Source organism: Vulpes vulpes, chromosome 10 (assembly GCF_048418805.1).
Source record: "Vulpes vulpes isolate BD-2025 chromosome 10, VulVul3, whole genome shotgun sequence".
Taxonomy (NCBI): Eukaryota; Metazoa; Chordata; class Mammalia; order Carnivora; family Canidae; genus Vulpes; species Vulpes vulpes.
Genome location: NC_132789.1, coordinates 37,206,192 through 37,209,992, shown reverse-complemented (window position 1 = coordinate 37,209,992; position 3,801 = coordinate 37,206,192).

Below are 3,801 nucleotides of genomic sequence, written 5' to 3'. Positions count from 1 at the left end.
GGGGCTGTGTGTATGTATGTGTTTTTTTTTTGTTTGTTTGTTTGTTTTACATTTTATTTACTTATTCATGAGAGACACAGAGAGGCAGAGACACGGGCAGAGGGAGAAGCAGGCTCCCTGCAGGGACCCAGTGCAGGACTCAATCCCAGGACCCAGGGTCACGCCCTGGGCAGAAGGCAGATGCTCAGCCACTGAGCCCCCCGGGGGCCCCCGCATTCTCCTTTATTTGCTGGCCCTTCTGTACTTGACTGTCTCTTATGGCAGGATTTAGGCTTTTCTTTCTCATCTTCTCCCCCCCGCCCCCGGTAAAGCCTCACTGACACTGCCCGTGGGCCTTTGGGCCCTTCCCATGGTAAGGAGAGAATGGTTGCGAACCTAAGGGGCATGGGGGATATTTTGGACACAGTGGCTCTCAGCCTTACCCCACAGGGGCCGTTGAGCTTGTGAGGTCGGATGGAGACCAAGCAGAGACCCCCATCTTCAGGGAGTGGCCGGCTGCAGGAGGGACCGTGGATTCGGGGACTGTCCATCTAACCCCTCCCTTGCAGGAGGCAGCCAGGCTGGCAGAGACCAATCATTCATGCTATCAGGTCCCCAAGGCATCGATCTGGGGGCATCTGGCGCCATCTCTCCATCACTCAGTGTGCTTGAGGGCCGAAGAGCCATCTTACCCATTTCTATAGGCCCAGAGTCAAGCAAAAGCCTGGAATAAAGCGAGTCGATATGTACCCGTGGACGGACAAGCAGTGTGGAGAACGAGACCACACCAGTCAGCTGAGTGGAGTTAGATGCACAGTGATATCCTGGGAGGGGCTGAGGTCTGAAGCGGAGCCTGTGTTTTCATGGCACCACAAAAGACCCCAGTGGCACCAGAGGCACAGGCTATAGGTGCCTGGGAGGGTGCTGCTCCTCACTGGCTCTGTGTCCCCCCATGCCGCCCTTTCTCCTTGGGCCAAAGCAACCGCTTGGGCTGAGCAGCCATGGGATGCATGGGCAGGGCTGGGAGGAGGGAGCTGGGCAGGTGCTTCTGCCTGCTGCCCTCGGGTACTAGTGGGCGACAGCTTGCCCCAGACGCAAGGACTTCGGGCCATCGCAGGGGACTTGGGTCTCTGCTCCGCTTGTGCCTTGGAGAAAGAGTCAGTAGAGTTTTGGGCACCGGGCGACACTACACGAACGTGCGGGGTGATTCGTAGGGCCCCTCCCACCAGCATGTGTATCGCTTCCCCCCTTCCCAGGCTTTCCTCCGGGGCGTCGTCTTCAGTGTGGGGCAGGCTAGACATTGCATAGCTGTTCTTGCTACAGTCCTGGCACCTTGCACGTTTGCCTCTGTTGGTGGCCTCTTGTTCCTGACATCACTGCATAGCTCCTTTTTTTTATTTTTTATTTTATTTTTTTGCTCCTTTTTTTTTAAATTACAAAAGCTTTATTGTTTTTTAAAGATGTTACTTGAGAGAGTGAGCAAGAGAGAGAGCATAAGCCAGGGCAAGAGGGAGAAGCAGGCTCCCCGCTGAGCAGGGAGCCAGACTCGGGGCTGGATTCCAGGACCCTGGGATCATCACTTGAGCCAAAAGTAGATGCTTTATGGACTGAGCGACCCAGGTGCCCCTGTTTTATTGTTTAACAAAACAGTCTTGCTTTATCTTTGGTTGAGTGGAGAGGAGCTTGTCCCTTAAGAGGTCCTGGTACAGGTTGGTAGGAGGTCTGACTCTTCTTTTCAACTAGGTTTGATATATATTCCTTTGAGCAGCACCAAAGATACCCAGAGATCTCCAGGGCAAGAAGACTAATTAATGCACCCAACTTGGGCTCTAAGATGCTGTGGTCACCCGGGGCAAAACCCCCAAATGGTTGAGAAGACAGTCATTTCTTGCCGTCGCCATCAGAGGGCTCTCTTGGCTTTGCTTCCAAATCTCTCTCTAAGGAGGCTTTCCCTCCCCTCTCAGGCGGCAGGTGGCGATAGCAGAGAAGGTCCTTGATCTGAGAGTCACTTGGTAATTTGAGGACTGGTGAGAACAACCGTGTCTCTGGTCATTTCTATCCAGGATTATGACCAATTATTGCCTAACTCATAATATCTGAAAAATGTCCTCAAAGAGTAGCTGTGCCCCAAATGCAACATGAAGCTAAAAATATGCCTAATGGGTAAGAGAGTGCTGGGAGCCTCAGACAAGCAGGGGAAGTGGGCAAGGCCTGGCCTCACACTTAGGAAGGACCAAACTTTAGACCATTGATACTATCTTCAAATAATGGAGATCATTTTATGTCTGAATTAGAGGGGTTAATGCATTAAATGTAAGTATTTAAAATACACTGTATTTTTTTACTTCATTTATTTTTTAATTTATGGAGATATTTTCAAAATGTGACACCCTCCCCCCCAAAAGGTGATATTAGATGTCAATAATTGTTCTGATTTTTATTTTTTAAAGATTTTATTTATTTGAGAGAGAGCACAGGCTAGGAGAGGGCCAGAGGGAGAGGGAGAAGCGGACTCCCTGCTAAGCAGGGAGCCTGACGTGGAACTCGATCCTGGGACCCCGAGATCACGACCGGAGCTGAAGGCAGACGCTCAACCGCTGAGCCACCCAGGGGTCCCCCAACTACATGTTCTATTTGTGGAGGTGGGGACAGTATCCAGAATCTTCTGGTGAGTAGTACCAAATAACTTCTTGAGTATGTTAAATACGCACAGACTTGATAGCTGCACTCATAGACGTGATTTGATCTCCAGGGTAGCTGGAGAAGAAAGGAATCCTGTCCTACCACCCTGTCAGAAAGACCATGCCAAGATAAAAATGATACACAGAAAGTCAAAGTCAACTGGAAGAGCACAAAAATAGTATGGCCCAAGTTCTAATACTACTAGAACCCAGTAAATACCCCCTCTATGGAAAACCATCCCAGTAGGTAAGTAGCTGAACCACATCAATCAGTGCTCTAAAAAAAAAAAAAAAAATTCACTTTTAAGCTTCAATTTAGAGCTAGTATCTTTAAAAACAGGCATTGAGTCCACAGATATCTTTTGAACACTCACTATATGCAAGGTATAATGCTTGGCACTGGGGGAAGAACCCCTAAAAGATGGTACCTCTGCCCTAAAAAGACCCAGCAAGCTGTTCAATCTGTTTTGTGTATGGAAGTTTTTAAAGGTGCACATTTGCCAGTTCAGGAAATGATACCACTCTAGTCAAGACTAAATAGGGTTCGATTTTATTTGGGTCCATTACGTGATGCTGTCTTTGTTGTCCGTAAGGTCATGCTTACTTTTTCTGCATCCTCCCTATGACCTTGAGTGGACAACGATGAGATTATAACTGACTAACGTCCCTGAGATGGTTGCATTTGTATAGCAGACACCGACTTCTGTCCCAGGCAGCTGACGGGCTGGAAAGGCAGGGACGCCAGTGGCTCTTCTCCGAAGTTCTATGAGCAAGAGGGGAGAGCCTGAGCCAAGCGGAAGGAAACTGAAGTTTTACTGCACAGGACTTGATGCAATTGGCCCATGGAGAATATTCAAACAGGTTTAGTGATAGAGGATGGAAGAACCAAAGAAGGCAAAGAACAGGTTTTGGTTGGAGCTGGGGGCACAAAGGGGGCAGTCCTGATAGCAACCTAACAGCTAAGTGCAAATGAAGCACGTTGGCCAATGCCACCCACTGAAAAAATCCACAAGAGTATCCAAAGCACCCAAGCATGGTAGCTGAGACCTCGGGAAGAGGACAGCGTGTGCTGAATGGAAATTTGCAGGTTGACTTAATTTCTTTTGAGGGCAAATCTGAGTGATGATTTACCTCTGGGCAA